This window comes from Peromyscus eremicus, chromosome 8b (assembly GCF_949786415.1).
Source record: "Peromyscus eremicus chromosome 8b, PerEre_H2_v1, whole genome shotgun sequence".
Lineage (NCBI taxonomy): Eukaryota > Metazoa > Chordata > Mammalia > Rodentia > Cricetidae > Peromyscus > Peromyscus eremicus.
In genome coordinates, this window is record NC_081424.1 from 25104736 (window position 1) to 25129752 (window position 25017).

The 25017-nt window shown below is 37.6% G+C and overlaps 1 protein-coding gene and 1 long non-coding RNA gene across 4 annotated transcripts in view; one reads left to right on the forward strand and one right to left on the reverse strand.

The window, feature by feature from the left end:
- The window catches only part of Nkain2 (sodium/potassium transporting ATPase interacting 2), a 594649-nt gene that overhangs the window by 279889 nt on the left and 289743 nt on the right, over positions 1-25017 (forward strand). The window lies entirely within an intron of this gene.
- LOC131918492 (uncharacterized) overlaps positions 2075-25017 on the reverse strand; it is a 32562-nt gene continuing 9619 nt past the window's right edge. For 2 of the 3 annotated variants that reach the window (XR_009381001.1, XR_009380999.1), the window contains exons 2-3: positions 22132-22204; positions 3698-3989 (exon numbers count right to left, since the gene is read on the reverse strand). This is a non-coding gene — a long non-coding RNA (uncharacterized LOC131918492). Of the gene's footprint in view, positions 2216-3697; positions 3990-22131; positions 22205-25017 lie in introns of those variants that run through there. The other variant, XR_009381000.1, reaches the window with a different exon arrangement.

Here is a 25017-nt window from a genome sequence, read left to right on the forward strand (position 1 = left end):
CACTTCAGCACTATTTATTCATGCTCTCTTATTTATGCTGATAGGCATAGTTCTGTTTTTATTCCAAAGTAGGTCGAATATTGCTGAGCAGTCTTTTATTTCCTTAAGTAAACATTCACAAGAAGGTTTAAATTTTGTACGAATGTGTTCGGTATTTACTTATCCACAGATATGTTTTAAATAATTACCCTTGGGTTATTTGGGACCATCATAAATTCTACCATCCTTTAGTAGCTTCAATAGCTGAGATTACCACATATAGAGAACTATTATCAAGTCCTCAGTGCGGGGATATCCAAAACTGGCACCTAGAGCAATAGGAATTTCTATGATTTTAAAGAATTAATAACACAAGTGCACCTCTAAACCGAATTCCTTAAGAGGGAATTGTTTTTGAAACCTCTTTAACTGTGTGTACTACTTAATGAGGTAAAGGGATGAAGTAGTCTTTCTGTGCTGAAACTAGCAGTAAAACTCCTCAGAAACAACAAGGAAGATTTCAGTGCAATTAAAAGGTATCATGCAAGATAAAGTAACATTGTAGAGTCTGAGCTTTACAGCCAGAAGGGATCCTGAAATCCAGTTTTCATATAGAAACCTTACATAGGTGATAAAACTTCTCCAAACTTAGAGGTCAAAAAACTCAGAAAATGGAGACTTCTTATGCTCAAGAATGTGGTTTGGAGTGTATTTCACTTTAAAATTATACTTTTATTCAATTCAACATAAGTAATTGGTAATCACCACGGTAATCAACAATTGCATGGTCCCTTGGGGTAAATAGATCTTCTTTTCATCTTGGTACTAACGTTAATGTCTAGTATTATCTTCTGCCTTAATATCTTGTGTTTATTTATATGAAATGGAAACCCAACTCAAACCAAGATGATCAGTTAAATGAACTAGGGGAAGAAGAACTGGAGAATTCCTGTCCTAAACTGTGTAGGGGACACCAACAGTGAATCACACAATGCCATCACAGCATCACTTCTCTTCATCCCTAATTTGGCCCAACTATGAGGACACTTTTCCTTCTGTCCACCACTCAGCAGGCCAGAAAGTATGAACCAGATTCCTTTTCTGAGCATTCAGAGTAAACACTTTTATTTAGTCTCACTGGGGTAACTAGAGTTCTATTTAGTTTCTCTTTAGAGCTCTATTCAATCCAGCCTTCATAGTGATGTTATCTATATTTAAATGCAACTACCATGTTTAGAGGGGAGGGAAACAAAGACTTGCCAATACTAGATCCATATTCACAGCTAATTTGACAGCCTATACCACCTGCATTGACATTCAGGAGAAGTAATGGTGCTCTTATCCAAGTGATGGCCAAGCAAGAAGAGTAGATGATCTCCACAGTATGAGTTTATAGTTCTCCTGCTTTCTCATTATCTTTACAAATATTATGATGCAATTTAAAATTTTCATACCATAATAACAGAGACAGGAGTTCCTCTATCAACTCATAAGTATATAGCATTTGGAAGTAATTAGGTCATAAGTATAATGATTAGATTATAATCCTTAAGAGTAGGATTAGTGTCTTTATAAGTCTCTCTCATTCATTCCTTTGTCTGTCTGTTTTGTGTGTGTGTGTGTGTGTGTGTGTGTGTGAGAGAGAGAGAGAGGGGGGGGGGGGCAGGGAGTTGGTTCACATAATTACAGAGGCCAAAATGTCTCTTCAACTATCTTCCCATGAGTATCAATGAGATGATACAGTCCTAGTTTGAAGATCCAAAAAACAGAGGATCTGATTTTGTAACTTTGAATTCAAGATTGGTGGTTGAGAATGGGGGAAGAATGACGTTAATGGTGTCAGTGTTAGAGTCTAAAGCAACAAGAGGACAGGTTTTGTCCTCAAGTCTGAGGACAGATAAGAATTTACTTTGTATATCCAAAGGAAAGACTGGATTTTTTTCCATTTTTTGTCCTTTCTGGCCTTCAGTGGATCAGATAATATTACCCAGAGCAGTGTATAGATGCACATTATGATTTTATGTACTTAACTCTTTGATGTCAGTTGATGAAATCCCAAGTAATTAATAATAAATAAAAGCTTACCTTTTTTTTATTTTGGTCATTGTTTTCTAAGTGCCTGACAACAGATGAGTATACAAAGCATAGTATACACATGGAATACTGTGGAGTGTAGCTGAAGTTTTCCCAGTCCCACTCAGCTCCCGCAGCCTCATGGTCCCGCAGCCACTCAGACCTAAATGAACACATAGAGGCTTATATTAATTATGAACTGTATTAGGCTCAAGCTTCTCGCTAGCTAGCTCGTACATCTTAAATTAACCCATTTCTATGATTCTATACTTTGCCACGTGGCTCGTAGTTACCAGGTATCTTTACATCTTGCTTCTCATAGTGGTGGCTGGCAGCATCTCCTCTGCTCTGTCTCTCTCCTTCCTCTCTCTCTAGTTAGAATGTCCCACCTAACCTTATTGCCTCACCATTGACCAAACATCTTTATTTATCAACCAATCAGAACAACACATAATCACAGCATACAGAGTGACATCATCCATCATTTCCCCTTTTATTTCTATTCAAAAAGAAGGTTTTTAACTTCATTATAGTAAAATTACATATAATAAAACAGTTATCAAGCAAGAATTATAGTTATAATATCTAATCTATTTGTATTTGGCAAAATTAAAGATATCCTATCTATACTATATTTGTGAGTCTAAGGTTTCATATCTACCTTATCTCTTATCAAGAGATAATTGATAAGAGATATGGTTACCAAGGAAAACCATAATTATAACTATCTAGTCTTCAACTATATCAAAGACCTCAGAAGGATATAATATTACCTAAGTAATCAGGAAGAGCATTGTAAGTAACTTCCAAAAATTTAGAATGACAGAGACAGCTGGCTACTTGGACAGTTACCCAAAATGCTTCTGCATTGTTGGGGCATCCATTCTTCATCCTACAGGCCTAGAGTCTCTCAGTTGCTTCTCTCTGTGTCCTGTAGAATGTTTGGCAGTTTCTTTTGCGAAGCAGGAACCTAAAGGACCTTGCAAAGTTCAGTGGTCATCTTCCTCTGGGTCCTGCATGTCCAGTTTATACAACATATGATCAATCAGTTGACACAAGGGCATTTTTTTTGCCCAGTGACTAACTTTTGCCACAAAGAAAGCAAATTCCATAATGAGTTTTCTTCAATGCCCATTATCTTCTCTGAAGTAGATTGGTGTTGCCAGGAGCAGACATGTCTCAATGTCCAGAAAGTCAAAGTTCTTAAAACATTTTAAATGCCATATTCTGTAGGTCTTTGAAGTGTTTGGAGATTACCTACCTAATTGAATTATATCTATGTATACCTAGAAAATGTAACATGACTCTAAGTTTGACTATCATAGAAAACTAATTATTAATCTGTATTTCTTAATTATCCATTACAATTTAAATGAGCTGCACAAACATAGTACCTTAAACAAGGGTAGAAATATACTTACAGTATAACAAAATTAACTTTAAATTTGTATCAATAAACTAAATAAATAAACTAAAACCTATACCAATGTAAAACATTTTAAACAAGTTGCTCTTTAAAAGTAGGTTCAACAATCTACCCTTTTATCCTATCATCTCTATACCCTATATTTCTATATCATAAACTCCCTTTCTTTTTTTTAGAAAGAGATTGACTATGACCAATAAAAATTTGTAACCAGAAACCTAAACAAAGACAAACATCCATATTCCATTTTTGGGGAATATGGGCATAGTTTTCTAAGCTACTTCCTGCTGATAGAGGGTGCTGGTAATCTTATGGGGACACAAAGAAAGTTTTAGGATTATGGTCAAGTCCTGACTGGAGTAGTCTGTGAGGCTGTATTCTCTGAGCCAGTTGGCTTGAAGTTGATTTTGGATGTTGGATCATCTGTGCCATGGTGTCATTGGAGACTTTTCAGGGGGTCTTGGCTGGTCAAACCATATTTGCCTGGAAGCAATCCACAGGTTCTCATCTTCTGTGGAAACAAAAACAGGATCTCTTTTCTAAAGCAATGTATCCTTAGACATAGATTTTGAAATCAAAATATCTTTAAAATATACATATTGATTTAACTCAGCAGCTTTTACAATCAAATGTCTCTCTATAGTTAAAAATTCCACAGACAACATAATCCAGACTCTCTGGGTGCTATCCATCTTTACATGGCTTGTTTTTTATATTACTTTTACTGTCTCTTTAAAGACTTTATTTTTTAAAACTATTTCTTTATTTAACTGTCTACCCTCCTTTTCCTCTTTCTTTCAAGCCTACATATATTTTTGCACACATCGTAAATGGTTTAAAGTCTTATTCCATCGGAATCTGCCTTATTGTGAATCTATGTTCCTTCTCTGACCAGGAGAAATTTTAAACTACTAAATTGTGTGGCTAGTACAAAAAGCAGCAGCATCGGCTGCTGACTCCACTCACCTCAGCTTCCCAATATGGCGGAACTATTACATACCAGATCTGGGGGAAATATGCTTGTCGCCAACTCTGGGAAGCAGTGGGTCACTGCTTCCTTCAAAGCAGCATGCATCCCAGAAACCTCTTTTTCCTTTCTTTTGTTTTTTTTTTTTTTTTTTTTTTTTTTTCTGTACTACCAAAAGCTAAATCCACCACACAGCATATTACATAGCTTGGAGACGCCTCTGTATGGCGGCAGGAATCCACCATGCTGCAGGTCAAGCCCACATGCCACTGCAAACCCACCATACTGTAGTTCACAGCTTGCCTGAGAGATACAACTAGGAAGCTGTTTTTAGCTCTGTTTTAGAATCTTTTTTTTTTTTTTTAAGATTTCTCATGTTCTAGGTGGAAACTCTTGCCCCACTTTTTGGCGCCATTAGTGGATCCTTAAGTAGAAGGCAACAATTTCATATCTGATAACACAAGTGCAACCAGAGGATATTATACTAAATGAAATAAGGTGGGAACAGATAGACAAGTTCTGCATGTCTTCATTTTTATGGACTCTAAAGAGTAATTACAATAGAAAATGAGAGTTTAAAAAAAATGGAAACCAGAAGCCTGTAGAGGAGTGGTTCTCAACCTTCCTAATGCTGCGACCCTTTAATACAGTTCCTCATGTTGTGGTGACCCCAACTATAAAATTATTTCATCGCTACTTCATAACTGTAATTTTGCTACCCTTACTAATTGTAATGTAAATGTCTGATATACACGATATCTAAACCACAGGTTGAGAACCACAGCTGTAGAGGATGAGCAAAGAATGATAGGGAAAGTGAAGCCTGTGATCTACAGGCAGAGAGTTTCACTTAGACTATGAGAAGAAGTTCTTGTCATCTACTACAATGCATCAGGATTGTAGCTTATAATGACAAATGGTATGTTTCAAAATTGATAATAAAAAAACCTGTGCATTCTTACCACTAAAAATTTTTGTTGATAAGGCAATATACATTTTATCTATTCGATTGACTCTTTCTATAGTAAATGCATAAAGCAAACATCATATTACCCCTATAAATGTACCCATCTGCTCTTCATGAAGTAAAATAAATGAGCATTTTTTAAATTTACCATTGCCTGCCTAGCACTGAAATCATGGCTCCATTTGACTGAAAATACACTGGACTTTACTATATATCAAACCACTTACCATTTACTTGAGTTAAGATAAAAAATATGATAGAGCTGATGATAAATATTAAAAACAGCAATGACAGAATACTTCCCAAGTCTAGACAAGGAGATAGAAATTCAGATCCATGAAGATCAATAGAAACTTAATAGGATAAACCCAAGGAGACCCATGTCAAAACACATTACACTTAGACAGTGATACGTTATGCTATTGTTAATAAGACAGGGAGAGCAGAAGCCAGTAACTGGCTATGTCACAGGAGAAGTTGTGTGAAAACAACGTAACCTCATTCCTTCTGCCCCAACAGAAGCAGAGAGCCATATTTTATGCCCCCTCTTATTCTTCCCTATATTAAGGTGAAATCCTGGAGGTCTTGTGGATACTTTTAATCAAATTGTTTATTTTAAAGCTGGGTCATGGATGTCGAATGTTTCTAAGTTAAAAGTCAGCCCTTTGGTTGGCTTTTTCAAGCCCATTACCTATGGTGGGACACCTTGCACAGCCTTGATACACAGGGAGAGGCTTGGATCTGCCTCAACTGAATGTACCAGGCTTTGCTGACTCCCCATGGGAGGCCTTACCTTTTCAGAGGATGGAATGGGGTGTGGGTTGGGGGGAACCCTGGGGCGGGCAGGAGGAAGGAAGAGAGCAGGATCTGTGGTTGGTGCATAAAATGAATTTAAAAAAATTCTTAATAAGGAAAAGAAGTCAGCTCTTTGGTCCCAATGGTCTTAGACACAGAAGTCCAGAGCTCCAGACTCTCCAAGGATGGGTGCTTTCTGTGCCTGTTCCACAGGTGAAGGGTTGAAAGAAGTGTGACACTACACACAGAAACTACTACGGGAGAGAGTCCCCACATTAAGATTTACTGCTGGAGAAGGCCAGGGAAGACTTTGTGAGTTATACCTGCTCATCCATTAGGCAAGAAATAAAAGTCTCAAACTCTCTGGGCAGAGAACACATCTGAGGAGGAGTTCTCATTGGAGCAAACAAGAAAGGAGCAAGGGGACCTTCCATATCTTTTTTTTTTTTTAATGCGGAATGCCATCTATTGCAGGAGGGAGGAGGTCTTAAATATAGGCTTACAGCACAATGGGAGAACCCCTGAGGGCATAAGTTCACTACCAATGTTTTACAATCTTGCATCTAAGCGGTTAACGCCCATTATGCAGGATACACAGACAAGGAACTTCCCTTAAGCATTCAGGAGGGTGGAAACCGGCAGGGAATTAGCATAGGGAGGATATCAAGGTCAAGGTCAGCAAGCAAGGCAACAGTTACCCAAAATGGGGGCCAGGGACCTACAGGTCCCCCATGTCTTCCAATGAGAGAATAGAAGACTTTATATCTAGAATAAAATGGAGAAGAGATGCAAGGAGTTCCCACTGAGAGAAACCCCAAGTCTCTTCTCATGGAGAGAAGACAGGGCTACAATTACTGGGGAAGAAGCCACAAATGCCTCCCAACCAAGCAGGAAGTCTCACACTCTCCTTGTAGGGGGATCTTTCTAGTCTAGAGTTCCCACTGAAGTAAACCGGGGAAGGAGGTAGAGAAAGTGCCCACCTTCTACTTTAACTACTGTGAGGTTATGGTCTTTTCCTAGAAACATGGGACTTCAGACAGTTATCTTGGAGTCAAGATGGTGCAGAAGGCATGGAAAAAAATTAGCCCTCTCCTTGTCTCTGGCAAAGGCCTCCGATCCCTTCCTATAGGGAGATTATGGGACTGGAATTACCATTAGAAGGCAAGAAATGAGGCACAGGGAGTTATCTCTCTTGGACAGGTTCAGGAAGCTGTTTGGTGACTTGTTTGTTAGAGAACAGCACCACGCACAGCTAATGAAAAAACACATGGCCAACCATAGGGCCTACACCAGGTCCTCTGCACATATACTATAGCTTTCAGTTTAGTACTTTTACGGGTCTCCTGAATGTGTGAACCAGTGGGACTCTAACCCTTGTGCCTTCTCTTGAGATTCTTTTCCTTCTGTTGGTTGGTCTTGTCCAACTTCAATGTGATGGTTTTTGTTCTAGCTTATTATATTGTATTTTGTTTAAAAAAAAACACTCTTGAGACAAAAAGAAAGAAAAGACACATGGCCAAACCCACACCAAAGTATTATAAGGTGGTGCTGTGGGGCTGTAGCTCATAGGATTGCTAATGGATTTAAAACTCCCCTTTGTTCTTTGTGATGAGGAAATCCTCTGAGGTCAGTGAAACAGCCGTCCCCTCTTATAACAGGACTGAATCTAACAGGGCCAGTTGTCTTGTTTGTTTGTTTGTTTGTTTCTTCCAGGAGCCAGTTTGCTAAGACCTCTGTCCCATATTACCCCACCATCCTATGTTGACTCATGTCTGGCTTCAATCAGACTCTCAGGAAGTACATCCAGTCTGGTAGCCAATCAGGATCCTACCCGGACACAAGCAGGAACTGTTCTTGCTATTTCTATTCAGACAGGTCCCCGATACAGCAAATAGACCCCTGACACTGCAAACACAGCTGCTGACCAGATGTCATGTGTCAATCATAAAATAATTCCTGTATCAGTAATGGTCTATATCCAATCACTTCAAAGTCCACTTAAGCACACCTAGAATTCCCCTAATCTAGCTATAAAGGAGCCTTTGAGCTTCTCTCAAGGTCACCATTTGCCACTTTGTTGGATTGTTTGTCCCCAGCATGCTGGAATTTTCTATTAAACACTCTAGTTGATTGCATACATGATTGGTGGTCTTTTATGGGACCTCTCACAGACCCTAACAGTCATTCCTTGCCATTTCTCAAATTTGATGATTTAAGAGACATTCTCTCCGCACCCCAAACATTTATCACCATGGACTGCAACAATCAGGCACTGTGAGTACCTATAAATTCCTTACCTCTCGGAAACATACTTAGGTTTGGGGGCTCCTCCATGGCTATGTGGTGCTTTGCTCAGGATGGAGTTAGTGTGTGAGCATCTTTGCTTTTCTTGGCTGTTTTAATGTGACTGTCTCCTCCTTTGTGCAGTGAGCTGGTATCTTTAATCTGTGGATTCTAGCTTTCTACTGGAGAGAACTGCTCTGGGCAGTGCGTCTGTAGGAGAAGGGGTGGTCAGAAGCCTCTTACTCCACTGTATGGCTGGTCACCCCAGAATATGTCAACCGAAAAGCTCCTGTTTATTGATTAATTGCTGATCCTTTGGGGTTACATGCGTATGATGTTGGTCTTTCTCTGCTTCTAAAAGTCTGTGTGACACCAATTAGTAGGTACCCCAGAATCTTTGTAAGAGGATTTACTAGGGTGTTAGTAGAGAGTAAAGGAGGTACTTAAGCTCAGCATGATTATTTCTTTATGGGTTGTCCCAATCTGTTTTGAGTGCTTGGAAAAAAATACAGACTGGGTATTTAAACAATATATATTTGTTTCTCACATTTCTGGAGCTGAGAGTTACAAGGTTATGGCACAGGCATGACTGATATCAGGGGAAGACACTCTTATTTGTGTATAAGCTGCCATCTTCTATGGAAGGGATAAGGAAATTGTAGCTCTTACAAAGTTATTAATTCCCCTTATGGCATAAACACCTTCCAAAGATCTCTATTTTCAAGTCTGTAGTATTGAGGGTTAGGCTTCTGACATGAATTAAAGGTAGGATGCCCAAGCATTTCACTCAATGATACGGTCATAATCGCCTTTTATGAGGAAGTGTCTTGCCAGGGCTTCTGTGCTGCATGAATGTTTTGTTTTCTTTTGTTGTTCCCTATAAACTAGTTACTTTGAAATCATCCCAGTGTTTCATGGGGATCAATATTGCTTATTAAATGCTTGTGATTTGAAAACTTGGTAGATACGTTTAAGAATCACAGACAGCTGGATTGTGTTTCAGGGTGCCATAATGTTTTGACTAAGGAAGTGAGCTTTGGGACATGTACAAACATGCTCATATTTGATCAAACATGAGTTCTTTATGAAAAGTTTCTGCACCCCGATATTAAGCCTCTCCCCGATACAGCAATCCAAATCAGACCGAATCAAACCAAATAAAGAAAAAACCCAGGTTTAATGGGCAAAACGCTCCTGGATGATTTTCTGGCCACCAGAGAGGAGACGATGGGAAAGAGACTGAAAAACCACACATCTGTTTTCTGGGGAGCAATTTAAATGCCCTGTGGGAGTGGTCTTGAGCATCTCTGGGGGAGGAAACATGGTTGGTGAGTTTTTTGAGATGAGACAGGGTTTCGGGAGAGAGAGAGATGAGGGAGGGGGTTGAGGTGGAGCTTCCATGAGAACACTTTGTAGTTTCCCTGGACTTGTCCCATCAAACTTCTACCCTAAGAGCTAACTCCCTCCTGAAACATTTCGTTTCAAAATCCATACTGACATCTAGCCTGTACTGCTCTTGAAAACATTACCATAACTGTTGGCAATACTTACTCTGAGGTTTTACTGATACTAATTACCAGTTTCCAGTTTGGTTTTAAGCTGAGGATAAGGACCATATTCAATCCATTCTTTATCTAGGACAACAGCATATTGCTGCTACAAGAGCCTCTGAGAAAAGCAGGTAGGTTGGTCCACTACATGAGTCATGATGAAATTCTAGGTTTATATTGAAATTTCCTTGTTTATTTTTGGTTCAGCACCCAAATCAGTAGTTTTCTTTTTCAACCATACTACCGACTTCTAAAACATGGCATTTATGCTACAGAGTGTCTCTTTGATATAGAATCACCATCATTTATTGGGATGAAAAGTAATCATAGTCAATGACTTTTTTTTTAATTAGAAAGTGGTTGAGATTGTAGCACAGAAATCACCAGGCTGCCCTTAAGAAATGCCCGGTTTTTGCTGTTTGATCTTCCAACACCAATGCTCATTATACTTCCTGTCACTTCCATGTGTCTACTGAACACTGAGGAGTACAATGATAACACCAGTGACCTGAAATAATTGACATGTAAGTCTGCTTCTGATGAAAGTTCAAGACTTTTTTTTTTTTTTAAAGAGATGCCTGGAACTTACCCTGCTACACTGACAGCAGCCTCTGTGTTTCTTCCTGTGACTTTGTAAAGAAGGAGAGGGAGAAGATCAGGGAGATGGGCTTGTGAACTCTCTCCCTTTTCCCTCCCTCCTACCCTCTGGCAAAGAACAGCAGTTCCAACTTGAGGAAGAAATGACTCATTATTTTACTTTGCTCATGGGGGCAGAGGATGCTGAGGCAAAACTGCTGATGGGCCACTGGTGAGGGCAGGGCAGGGAGCAGGTCTGGACAGACTGTCCAGTGCAGGCAGAGTAGTGATAGAGAGCAATGTGAGCTTTGTAAACGGAAGAGGGCCACTAAACTAGAAACCACTCAATAAAATATTCCAACTCCCTAGCTATGCCCATTGAACTTGAGAAGCACTCAGGAACAAGCAAAATGGGAAAGTCTTATAAAAATGAACACATGAATGCTCTCTCTGCCGAGTCTTCTAAATATTTTCTGCCCTGAAGCTCTTTGCCACTGTGTCTTTACTGTGTGTGATTTATTTATTTGTTAGTACCTTCTGCAGGCCAGCCCTGGGCAAAACTCCTAAAGTAGAAACCACAGTCATCAATGTCCTCCCTGCGTCCCCTCTGAGAGCTCACATTAAGTTTCCTCAGTGACCTTGTGCAACCCACTGGACACCCAAGTCCTGTATCTGAAGTCCCCGTAGGTGCCCACCCCCATGGTTAACTTCTGACTCCCTCCAAGCATGTCAGCCCTGTTCCTGTTGAATCTGCCTGGTTTAGTTAGGACTCTCCCACTTGCTAACAGAAAAATACATGAGCTAGCTAACCCAAAAGGAAAATTTATCACAAGGTTGCAGGCTGTCTCATGTACTTCAAGGGCTCAGAGCCACTTGGCTTCAAACGCAGACTGGAATGGCAGATGATCAGATTCTCTGCCGGCCTTTTTTGCTGCTTCTCACAGGACATTTGGTTTGATTTTTTTTTCCCTTCACTGTATCTATGAAATGTTGTCTTCCGTAGAATGCATTTGGCAAAAAAAAAAAGGCAAAATAAATGCAAAACAAAAGTTAATATCATTAACATCGTCATATAGGTTCCACAGCCAACAATCCAGAGTGAGATTTGTTTACTTGAATCTTTAGCTATAGGAGAAAAGACTGCTGCTGTTGACCAGTCAATGGTATGGTTAACCCCGCCCCAATCACACAAGGAAGTTGCCACCCTATGACCACAGGAAGCTGGTGGGAGAGCCGCTTACAAAGGTAGAAATCCAATAGGCATTCACTTCTACCTTTGCTAACAAAGAGCCCCTGCTGTTCGACCCAGGTAGAGCTCCCTGAGCTGTCTGTTGTTTCAGCTTGTCTACACAGCAGGCCTGAGAAGGAACGTCGGGAAATTGTTCCTATTGAGAGTTAGAACCTGAAGGAGAGCAAAGTGGCCTTCTTCAAATAATATAGCAAGTCACTGGAGAGTTCAGCTGATGTCCTTGAAATTCTCATGGTCTACATGTGATAAAAGACGTAGTAGACAACCCACCTCCTTTTGTCCAATAAGTTTAGATTTTTTCCAGCCACTCTGTGACCTGTTTTATAAATATTTTATATATTTAATAGTATATATTTTCATGTTCCTAAGTGTAGTGATTTCACACACACACACACACACACACACACACACACACACACAAACACAAACACACACATTAGTGTTTGTATATGTCTCTTTCCATGGGTGTTAAAATATATTTGTTTTTGCTTTGTTTTGTTTGTTGATATTGTTCATATGGACATGCTCACTATGTTTTTTGTATACTGAACTTGTCACTTCCCGAGGCTTTCATTGTTACTTCATCAGCTGCTCTGTCAAATTCTCCTGGGTTCTCCCCATCTGTCTTAGTCATAAATCTTTATTTGGCCATCTTGTGTCCTACAGACTTATTATTATGTGTGACTTCTGAGTAGTTATTTATTTATGTCTTTTCATCCCTAGTACTGCTTCATGTTTAAATGCCATATTGACTGACAATAATGTCACTCCATCTTGGTCCTAATTTGCCGTTGTAACTAATATTTGCCTACAATGTCTTTGCAATCATTTTTGTTATTTTCATATAAATTTGATATTTAAGGTATATAACTTCTAAACGATAAATGCAGAACAGTATTTAACTTGTTCACCAGTGATCTCTACTTTTAATTTAATTAATTATATTTATTGTTACTTTAGCTATGTGTTCCCTTATGTCAAAAATCTTATTTGCTTTCATCTGGTTCCCATCCTTTTATGGTCAATAGGTCATTTCCTCCTCCTATTGACCGTACAATCAACAACAACCAAGAGACAACAACAAAAACATCTCTCCAACTGGGAACCACGCCCTTTGATCCACTTCAGTGCATGCTAATGACTGCATCGTCCAGTGTTGCGTAGCCTATTGGTGTAGGGATATTGATTTCCTCAGCAGCTCAGTTAAACTAGACTTTACCCATAAGTAATTCTCTTTTATTCAATGAGTATATTGAATAAACTATTTGTGTATCTTGATAGATAATTGTTCTCATTTTATTTCTTGGTTTTGTTTTATATTTTTGCTACTTTCCTAAGCAGAATGAACATAGATTTATTAATTAAAAGGAAGAAAAGATGTCCAGACAAGTGGGAGTGGCTGAAAGGAGGAATATCTTATCATTGCCATTTTAAAATGAAAGCCATCTTTTCTTCTAGGATAGCAGGTCTCTTCAACAGGCATATATGGTCTTTGTCAGGCTTTTCTATGGTATTTATTCTCTTTGAAATGGAAGGTAAGGAAAGGACTATATTTTATGTTGTGCCCAGATCGTGACCCCCAGAGAGACCACCAAAGACGAGCATGCCGGAATGCAAATGCATGGTTTAATTCTGGATATCCAAAAGCAATACAAGCCTAGGCAGGGACTTCGTCCAATACATCCAACGCAGTGGAGGCTGGAGGAAGCGCCCACCTATCTGCAAGCTCAGCTTTTAAAGGGAAAAGTCACAAGGTTACATCATTTAGGGGTGCTAGTACAGGTACAATTCTGATTGGCTCGCTTCTAGGGGCTTCTAGAAATTCCTTCTAAGGGAGTGGTTGCCCGCCACCATTTTTCATTGGCTGCCCTCAGGTGGGGGCATTTTTATGGTCAGTTACCCTGGAAACCAGGGAGAGGACATTTCATAGTCTGGCAGGCATTACCTCGTGACTATCTTGTGACTCTGTACTTTTACACTTCCTGGTTTCTGAAATCTGAACTGACTGGTTTCAGTAACTAATGGCCTATTCCCAAAAGGAAATATCTTAGGCCTTAATTTTAGGGTGAAAGCATTTTGGTCTTATTTCTAAGATGGCTCATTTTGGTCTCACATTTTACACCTCTATTTTTTTTTCATAGCATGTTAGGTACTTAGTGGAGTCTCAGAAAACTGTTTAATGGATGAACGTGTCTGTGTTCAGCTTTTTCATAGTCGGAAATACTAAACCTTCAGTTTGAGGCTAGAGATTAGAAGTTTCACTACTACTCTTGTACAATGATGAGAGAATACAGACACAGAAAACATATTATCTAAGTTAAATAAAATGTCCACGTGGAACACATTCAGACTGTGTATCTCTCTTTTTCATTCTATTCTGTTCCCCCCCTCAAAAAAAATGATCTTTTTCATTTAATCATTCATTTTTATCCATGTATATCTATGTTCATCCATTTTTAAGACTTTTCCTTTCCAAGGGTGCAAATTAGTCAAATTAATAATCTAGAGTTCTCCATATAGGATCGTATTTTATAACTTGAATTAAGACTAGATAATGTGTTTATTGCCCTAAAATAAATACCTTGGGAAATTCATCAAGAACAACTTCAATTGTGCTCCCTCTACTTAATTGTTCTAGTGAATATACCTAACAGTTATTAAAGACAGAGAAAGAGAAAGTCCGTTATAGATCTGGGGGCTGTATTCTAGTCAGTCTGAAAGATGTTATTTAAACAACAAGATTTTAAAATATGTAAGCATTTAATGTGCTCAGTGTCTTCTGTAACAGAAAGGATGTGGGTTTCACATTTGATTTCTAAGTAAATTAATGATGTAGCCAGAGAGCACAGCAGGATACGGTGGGCTGTAAAAAAATAAATAAATAAATAATTTCTGCAACTGCTTAAAAGTTTTATGAATTAAACTTCAGATAATCCCCATAACAAGGAAACTTCCTCATGGACCACAGCTCTAGCTGTTCTGATGTATATATAGCCAATTAAAAAATTCAAATTAAGAATCAGCTGGTTTCATAATTTACTTTAAAAAACAACAACCATTTCCTTGAGTTAAATATGCCAGTGGCTGTTTATAGACCCATCTTGCTCCCTTCCTGTTATCCACTGATAATTTTTATGCATCTGAATTTGCATTCTTCTTCTAAGGAATGGTAGAACTCACAAACATGTTTTTTTTTATTTCTTTTGAGTTTTTATTAAGGGCTTAACATGCTATGCATCAAAATATGGAAATGTAAGATATGATCCTTGGTTTACCATTCATTTCAAAGGGAATTATTTTATAGAAAAGTCTAACTAGGTGGTTGAGGACAGAACTATTGCAACCAAACAGACCTAGGTTTTCAACCCCAGCCTAGCAGTCAGCTGTTGTGCAAAACCATCCCTTATAACAATTGTTTAAGCCTCAGCTTATATGAATAATAACTCAGTAAGAATGTCTATACTACATAATGCTATTATGGAGCAAAATAAGACAGCATCTTATACAGCATATATTTGGTAATCTTTCAAGAATTAGTTCTTGATGAAGAATTATTTCAACTTTTATATACACATTGATCAATCCATAACACTAAAATATACATACTATTAGTAAAACTTATTTAAAATATTTTGTCTTATGAATTTATTAAAAACTTGGCAGAAAGATCTGGAAAGATTGTTTAGTTGGTAAGGACCTTGTCATGTAATCATGAGAACCTGAGTTAAATCCTCGGAACCCATGTAATCTCAACAGTGGGAAGGTGATGACAGGGTTGCTTACTCACTGGCTTGCCATTCTAGCCTAGTCAGTGAGTTCCGGGTCAGTGAGAGGTCCTGTCTCAAAAATCGTGGTAGATAGTACCTGACAAATGATATCTAACATTGGCATCTGGCCTTCACAAGCATGTATGTACATGAACACACACACATACACACAACTTTGAAGAAACCTTAGGCAATATTTAAGCATGGTTGTTTGTATATTTTAGAAATTAAGATCTTATGCCTTTCTGTTAGACACAAGAATGAGGAATGGGATCGTTTGAGCAGCTAACTTTCTAAGCCCCAGTTTCCTCATTTTTGGCATGAAAAAGATAAAATAGAACTACATAAATTGTTAAGTGAATTAATTGATATAAAAGGTTAACGGGGCAGGGGTAGAACCCATTAAGTGCTCAGTTAATAGAACTTTCTTATCTGCGGCCATTTTTATGAACACACTCGGGGCAATGTTTATGGAGAGATGCATTTGAGGAAGAGCTTGTCCTCTGTTGTTGAGCAAATACTTTGTCAAACGTCTTTAATATATGACAATCGAGAGAGAAAACCAATGATTAGACAACTAGAAACCTCTTCAACTGGGTTAACACTAGGCCACGTGTTTAAAACATCTGCCAATACTTTCTGCAAGTTCCATTTGTGACACAACTTAGAAAGACCTCAGTTAGCAGTTTACTTAAGCTATTTTCCTAACATGGGCAACTGTCACTGTGGAGACATCCACGGAGACTTTTGTTAACCTCTTCCAAATTTCATGTGGATTTAACTAATGTGAGACCAGGTCAATGACAACATTTCATTTGCATACAATATAACACTTTTCATTTTATCTTTAACTATTCTAAAATATAATTATTTTGTGAGGTTTTATACATATTTTAGTGATCTAAACATAAAGAGTGAGTATTTGAAAAGAAAGTCACAGAAAAGATACTGCTATATATTCAGCAACTTATCTCTTTGAGCTAAGAAATTTATTTTAAAATAAAATTTAATTATAACTACTAGTAACTATGCATTTCAAAAATAAAGTGGGTAAATTCCATGGTGATGCTGTAACTTTCCACTAAAAGGAAAACGACACCCTGTAAAATATTTATTATCTATCATTAAAGGCCCACTTCCTTTTTGTCATTTGAATATATACAGTATTATAGCCATATATTTCCTATTTTGAGTAAAATAAAACTGGTACTTACTTTACTTTTGAGAACTTCATATATGATCACTACTTTTTTTTATCACTCTGACCCCTCTCTTCTGGTAAAAATCGTCCCAAATTCATGATCTATTATTTAATTATGATGGTTACACATATACATACACACACACACACACACACACACACACACACAATACACACTCACACACAAAAAAATAACATTTATATCTGTGTATACGTATCCTGCAGAATCCATTTAGGGTTTCCCATATGTGCATGTATTCACAGTTGACCACATGAGACTGGACAGCCTATGTGAGAACTCATCCCCACCAAAAAACTAATTCTTCCTCTCTCAGCAGCAATTACCACCTGTAGCTCTTATGTGGGAATGGGACCATGTGGAATTTCTCCTATATATATTGTATGTCAGCTATGTTGTTATTGTGCTTGTCATCTTTGGGCAGCAATATTGCTGTGTTTGCATGGGTGCTTTTTCCCTTTTAACTTTGGAAGATGTTATCTAGAAAGAGGCACGCTGGGCCTGTGACTCTTATGACTTTCTGCCCCATCTTCCACAATGATTCCTGAATCTCAGATGTAGGAGTTGCATTACAGATGGATCAGTTGGAATTGTGAACCCTATAATCATTTATTCTCTTTATTTTAATCTGTTGTGTCCTCTGTAATAGTCTCCATCTGTTGCAAAAGAAGCTTCTTTGATGGGAAGTGAGAGGTACACTTACCTGTGTGTATAACCAAAAGTATTTAGACTACAGATAGATTTGTGTTGGTTAGGAGAACAGCAGTAACAGGTACTCTTTTAGGGTCTATGACTTCCCCAGTCATTGGTAGCTGGCTAGGTTTACACTACTAGGCATGTACCCTCCTACTGAACAGGCCATAAATCCAATTAGACAACTATTGGTTGCCACCAAGTGAATATGCTACTATTGTACCATTTATGAATATCTTCCTCTGCTAATCATTGCTGAGGTATGTAGGACTGATAGCTGGGTAGGCCTACCAGTTGCTTCCCTATTTTGGCAACATGCATATCATGTAAAATTACCAAGAGAAGCAGGTCTCATGGAAGAGGCTTCCAGGCCAGCTCTCTCTCAATTCCTTTAAGACTTGCGTGTGAAGTATGTGGTGTCTTTACCAATAGGATCTTAAAACTGCTATTTTTAAAGCCAAACTATCTAGAATAGCTTGTTATGTCTTTGAGCTCAAGGGTGTCAAAGTGCAGTGGTGTGCAAGCAGATGAAATAGAAATGCTTCCCCTCAGTTTACCATCGCAGTTTTCACACACAGATTTTCACACTTCTGGATACTGTTGTTTTGTTTTGTTTTGTTTTGCCTTAACTGAAAAATCAGAGACTGATAGGCATATTGTGCAATAAATAAATATCAGAGATTACAGTACTACCTAAAGACTTTCACAACTGCTCCACAGGGGAAAAAAAATGAAATTGAAAACATAAATTGGCTGGGCCATGGTGTCACACACCTTTATTCCCAGCACTTGGGAGGCAGAAACAGGTGGATCTCTGAGTTATTTCCAACATGGACTATAGAGTGAGTTCCAGGACAGCCAGGACTACACAGAGAAAGCTTGTCTCGAAAAAAAACAAAACAAAATAAACATAAACTGTGAGTTTAAATTATGTAGAGGGTCGTGGTCTTGAAATCCTCAGGGAAATAACATTATTCAGAAAGAAGAGAAAGAGAGGGGAGGATCTGAAGACTTTTAATCCATTGTGGTATGCCATGTTTTCAGTATATTTACTGTTCATTCATGGTCATTAATATAATACAATTGTTATCTAAATTCTTACCTTGAGTATAAAATATACTAAGGAGAAATATGATCTCAAAGGAAACATATCTATAACATGTCAAATCTTAAAAAAAAATATAAAAATTGGAAGCAAAGGAAAGTCTGTTTCCTTTACCAAATATTTTGATGACTAAGTGGTCTCACTTTCTCAGCACAATTGTACTAAATTAGTCCCTTTATCTAAGTACTTCTCAGCACTTAATAAATGTTAAATTAGAGCTTGGCTCAGCATGGCTGCTTGGTGAATATTAAATAATAGTAAAAATAATCAAAACACCACTGTGAAGTCAAAGGAGTATTTCTTTTTATTAGATATTTCCCCATGTATACCAGCTTAATAGAATTTAAATGGTATACACTATGAACATCAACTGTTCAAAAATTTATAAATGTGTTTGAAGTTTTGTCAGCATAATCAAAATTTGCACTCCATTTTCTTAAATCTGCATGCTGTTAAACAACTAATCCTTTCATTGCCTAGCCAAGTAATTAATACCTTTGCAAGCACATCATAAAGCAGAGATTAGTAAATATCTCATTATATATGTTATTTAAATACTAATTACCTACAAGCTTAATGGGCTTTTCATTGTAACAAGAAAACTGATATTTACTTTTATTAGATATGACTTCAAAACAAAAAGCATTTTATCTACCTTAACCAATTTGATGATTAAGAAAAATATTTAAGGGAAAATCATTCCACTAACTTATGATAGAAGAGACTATATAATAGGATGTTGAACTAGAAATTTTGACTGGTAGAGCAAAACACAAATGATACTGAATTCTGAAATGCTGCAAGGCTATGGTGACTTCTTTTAAAAAGTGTGCACAACCCCTAACCCTATTAAGACCTGATACTTTGCAAATTGGGAGAAAGGAATGGATATTTTAGAGGGCAGCTACAGGTGGGAGCCAGACCTCAGTTCCTCAGGGGAAGGACATACCCTTCTAAAAGACAAAAGATCTTCCAATAGGCTACATGAAGATATTGAACTAGGAACGCTGCAATTAATAGGCACACTGGGCTGGTTTTGACTCCTGCTTAGAAATCCAGAAGGATAATCCAGACAGTGCCAAACAAAGAATGAAAGGAATTATCATGGCATTGGCATCAGCTTATTTTCTCTGTATTTGTTGAAGCAAAATTCAATTATTCCCCTACAAGAAGCATAGTCAGGCCTCCCGAAGAGTCACAGCAAACTGAGCATCATGGTAGAATCTATATAAGGTATCTGCAGGCTAAGAGTTCTTGATAGCAAATAAACTACAAGTAGATCATTAGAGTCCCACAGTGGGATGGGGTCTATTGGGACTAATCAAATGGTGGTAAGGACCTTTTCGGCTTACATACCAGTCTGACCAAGAGCTCAGGAATCCAGACAGCAACATCATGCATAAATAACTTCTTCTCAGCCTAGCCCACTCCATCACATTTCCAGTTCCTACGGTCCCTCTGATGGTAGATACTGCTGTGGAAAGTGCAAAACAGCAGAAATTTTCAATAAATCTGAAGTTTTTGAAATTAATATAGAATTGAGTGTTTTATACAGGGAATTGAATTTGTGTTTGGCCACTTTGAATTAGCTTTTTAGTAATCAACTACTACTGGAAATAAAACAGAAAAGTCTGTGTTTGAATTTAGGGACACTGAATGGTTTCATCGCCTCAATAAAATTTAACCAAAATGGGAAGAATTAAAAAAATAAGGTCTCTAACTCAATTAATTGAATCCTGCTTTTTCAACAGACTAAGGGGAATTAAATTCAATTTTATTAGGAGCTACTAATAATTTAAAAATCCTTACATTCAATGCTGCTTTAGAGTTAAACACAGTGGTGGACTGGAACCAACACTGATAAGTTCCCTTTGATTCCCAGGACCCTCTAGAAGTTTCTCTATGTATCTTTATAACAGACAAATACAAATCATTGACAAAGAGTTGCTTAGGTATCTTACATTTAAAAAATAGTACACCAAGCATATCTTGGAGGGATCAGTAATTATCCTTCCCCAGAGAACAACTTAAAACTCTTCTATTGGGAAACTGTAAGGTGCTTTCACTTCACTTAAAGGGAAAGCACTCAATGTTGATATCAATTGAGTTACCCAAAGTGGTCTGAGACCAAATGATTTTCTCTAAGGCACATAGTGTGTAAGCAGGAATCCTCAGTGCCTGTTGAGAAAATAGCTTTGATTTAGGCACTTGCCCTTTAAATGGAAACTGAAACAGACTTGAAAATAATCCCAAATACTTAGGGAGAAAAAGACTAACTTCCACTCATTAGGAATGATGGGAATTGAGGAGAGAATTGGAGACTATTCTCCTTTCCCTTTCTAAAGTTACATTTGTTTGCCTATTAGGACGAGCAAGAGAGTCAGTCCAGAAGAGACAGAACATACTGGCAGCTTAGCACTATAGTATCTTGGCTGTTTATGATGGTCAATTTGAAGGCAATTTACAGTACAGATTTGGGGGATGGTTGCTTATTTGTTTCTACATTTTTATTATTTGACCAACAGAATCTTAAGTCAGCTTACTTGTTTTCTACATTGCAGAAGCTCAAAATAAATAATGTAAAAATAACACACCAGTAAGAGCTTCATATACATACACAAACATATTAAATGCTGCTCTCTATTCTGTTTTGTTTTTGTGCCAATTTCTCTACTTTTGTGTGAATGCACCCATCAGATGATAACTGCTTTAGCTGATGACACTGATATAGTTGTTTATGTGCAGCGTACTAAATGATAGCACTATAATTGGTAAAATTGGCTTTCACTTACCCGCAATGCAACTACAAAATGAAATGACACAAACATTAGTCTTAGGAATTCTGCCATGAAATTTCATTATTTCATCCCACGTTAATGACAGATACGGTATACTCTAATGACACATTAGAAGTAAATAGCAACATTTAAAGACTGCTATCTCTTCTTCAAGTTTTTTTAATGTTCTATTTTCAACAAGCTTTCTGAGAGAAAAAAAGAAGAAGAGTGAAGAAAAAAAACAATTTCTTGCTTCCTTATTTCATTTTAGTCTATTTCCAGCTTCCAGTTATAGGTTGTACAACCTGCTCAATAAATCTTACACATACATCGAGTGTTTTATTCATTGAACCAATAATATGGACCTTAACTGAAGACTGATAGGTAAAATCAGATCATAAAAGTATAGTGATGTGATTTTCTTAGTCCATCACTTTGATCCCTTTATAACTAAACATGGAAATCAGTTGTGAGTGGCATGCTCCATACAGATACCATCAACCAAAACTTGCTGAATACTTGTGGGGTAAGAGTTGGTTTTGGGGTTGGTGCTTGTTTTTTGTTTTTATCACAATGTCAGTCCTTGAAATTCGTCACAAAGATTCCTTGAACAACAACAAAAAAACCAAAATCAAAATAAACAAACAAAAAAACTTCAAGTCCTCAAGGTTTCAAAGAAAGTGATACACACCATTCCCACTCACCTCATGTAGTCGGACTTGCTTTGGACTGCCAGATGCCAAAGAACTTATGATGGTCTTTGTAATCTCCCAACAGCTATAATACACAAAGACGTGATTCAGATTGCAACAGGAAAATTAGAATGGATATGCACACATATACTACACCTATTGACATGTACATACTTATCTATTATTATTATTATTATTATTATTATTATTATTATTATTATTATTATTATTATTTTGCCAAGGTAAGTCCTCATGAAGTTGTTGTGGGATAATCTTTTTTTTTTTTTTTTTTACATTGTGAAGATGTGTCTCTGCTAAGGCATCTTCTGATTGGTTAATAAAGAGCTGACCAGCCAATAGCTAGGCAGTGGAGAATAGGTGGTACTTCTGGAGAGAGTGAGAAACATGGTTTAATCATAAGAAATCTCAAACCTGATGAAGTCTCCAGGGAAAGTGGAAGTGCTTTCTAGCTCAGGAACACACTTAAGTTATTCATAAACCACAGATATTGAAATTAGACCTTAAGAAACAAGTAATGCTTTGTGTTATAAAAGTGACCAAGGCAAGAGGGAGTGATAGTAAGTAAGACTATTTTAAATTGAGGGGGAATGAGTGAAGGGCAAATGGATGATGTCCTCCTAAAGCCTCTTGAAGCATACTCTCAGGAAGACAGTTCTGGCATGCTGGGCAGCTGTATCTCAGATATAACCTTTTGTTTCCCAATGGACAAGTCAGTAAACAACACAGAACATCTGAATACTGGAGAGCATGTGCCCAGTGATAGAACTACCATACATGAACATGAAGGGCCGGAGTTATATTTCCTTTGGACACAGAATAGATGGTTCTTTTTAGTTAACTGTGAAAGGAAGACCTTTTTTTCCATTAAGGAGAAATGAATTAAGAAATTGTTATTCTTTGCATATGATCTGAGAGGAAATTAAATGTCTAAGATGTATTTGAATGAGGAGTCTACAAATTTGCCTTTGCTGGAGTCCTTGAGTTATAAGTAATTCAAGTAAAGTACAAGGCAGGCAGGCTATTGTTTCCTGACAGGACTGTATAATATTCACAAACTAATTGATTGATATGAACCATTCAGGCTCCCTAAATTATGTTTTACTATAACATTTCAGAAATGTAATAACGTTAACAAGACTTGACCACATAATTATAAATATGTGCAGAAATTACTTTCAAGTCTGGAACACGTGAAAAGAATTATCCTTTGTATTTGTTCAGCTAGCAGCCTAAGAACCTGTTTAGAATAGCTGGACTTTAGAGCTGACATTTGTAATCCAGGGAAGTGGTAGCTTAGAACTCTGCTTAGAGAAATTCCAGGTTCATACTATTTTTTGTCATCTTTCCTGTTTCATCTTTTGGAAAATGCTGTTCATTTTTTTTCTCTTCAATTTAAGATTCAATTAAAGGCCAAGGTCAGTCTGAGTGATAGAACTCAGGAAGAGCTACGTGGTTTATCTGTAGGCATTTGTCACTTTCGTCTTATTACAGTTGGACTCCTCCAGTTCTAACACAATACCTTGAATGAAACTACAGCAGCTTAACTAATTTCCATCCTTCTCCCTGCCCAATTCCATACGACCACAATAAACTTAGAGTCATAAACAGGAAGGCAAAATCACAAATTTTGTTTTGACATAGATTCAATATTAGTGTTGCATCAAATTTGAAATAAAATCTCAAAATTGAACCTCAGACCATGATATCTAGTCATATTCTTTGTTTTAGAAGCAAGAGAAGCTAATGTATTGGCACATTTCTTACACAGACTATGCCAAGGAATAGACCCATTCTGTGCCACATCTGTAAATGATCATTTGGCGAATGAAATAGGCATTCATTTGTATAAGATGCCTGCTAACTGGTGATTTTTGAAGAAAAATCAAGAGAATTTTTAAATTATAAATGAAATGACAGAAAACAGTAATATAATTCAGCATAACAAGTTCCTAACTTCATTTGGCAATTATCATAATTAGGATTTCTCCTTTCTAGATTTTTAGACTTTCTCACTTATATCTGTTTATACACACACACACACTGACACACACACACACACACACATTGTAAGCAAGGATTCCTATATGAGGAAGAATATGCTTTTGTGTGTGTGTGTGTGTTTCTGAGTCTGAATTGCCACACTTAATATTACTTTTTCCAGCTCTACCTATTTTAGCGTCAGTTCATGATTTCATTTTTTATAGTTGAACTGTATTCCATTGTGTACCTGTACCACATTTCCCTACCTATTCATCTGTCGATGGACATCTAGACTAAGCTTGCATTTTCTTGCTGTCGGGACTATGGCAGCAATAAACACAGATGTGCAAGTGTCTCTGTGGTGGGATCTGGAGTCCTTTGGGTACATTTCTGGGAATGATATGGCTAGGTCAGACGGTAGCTCTCGTTTTAGATATTTTTAGAAACTGTGATACTGATTTCCAATATGGCTGTAGTAATTTTCATTCCCCCTCCCCCCAGCAGTGAGTAAGGATGTCTCTTTCTTCACACCCTCACCACTAAGAAAGGGTAAAAAGAGGTGATGAGGGAGGAACAAAAGCTGTTTCTGTGGGACATGAAAGAGGAAAAGCCCCTGGGGAGGCTAACAGGAGGAAACAGCAGCAGAAGCAGTGGGGAAATGGGGGAAGCGAGGACCACAAAACACACTTGGTTTGAAAACATCATAATGGTATTTAAAACCTTATATCCTAATATTAAAAACATAAAAACCTATGTCTAAAGCTTTTGTCAGTGGCAAATCCCAGAAGATCACCTCATGCTTTCTAATGCACTCAGAGAGAAACTTCGTGTTTCAGAGGGATACCTGCCGCACTCGGGGACCTCATCTGAGCCTTACACCTAAAGAAAAGTCTGAAG